The 285-nt window shown below is 53.0% G+C and overlaps 1 protein-coding gene across 1 annotated transcript in view; it reads right to left on the bottom strand.

The window, feature by feature from the left end:
• Positions 1 to 285, bottom strand: part of slc39a10 (solute carrier family 39 member 10) — a 24833-nt gene that overhangs the window by 4300 nt on the left and 20248 nt on the right. The window lies entirely within an intron of this gene.

Here is a 285-nt window from a genome sequence, read left to right as displayed (position 1 = left end):
ACACATCACTGCCAATTAGCTCCGCGGCGGGGGGTTAGAGAAGCCTCATCATCGTCATCCCTGCCATCCAGCTGCCACCGGGGGCAGCGACTTTTGTGTTTTCAGCTCCAAGAGGAGCCGAGAGGTACTCATCAAACCGCGGAGCCCGTGTGACGAGCGGCCCGGCGGGGGTGACGCCGCGACAGCAGGTGCTCCGCAGAAAAACGGGCGCCGAATCAAGAGAACGTGTGAAAAACAACGAGGTAAAAAAAAAAAAAAAAAAAAAAAAAAAAAAAACATCCAAAA

The sequence above is a fragment of the Cynoglossus semilaevis genome, chromosome 16 (genome assembly GCF_000523025.1).
Source record: "Cynoglossus semilaevis isolate Cse_v1.0 chromosome 16, Cse_v1.0, whole genome shotgun sequence".
Classification (NCBI taxonomy): Eukaryota; Metazoa; Chordata; class Actinopteri; order Pleuronectiformes; family Cynoglossidae; genus Cynoglossus; species Cynoglossus semilaevis.
The sequence above is the reverse complement of the archived record's forward strand: the minus strand, read 5'-3'. Positions and strand labels throughout refer to the sequence as shown.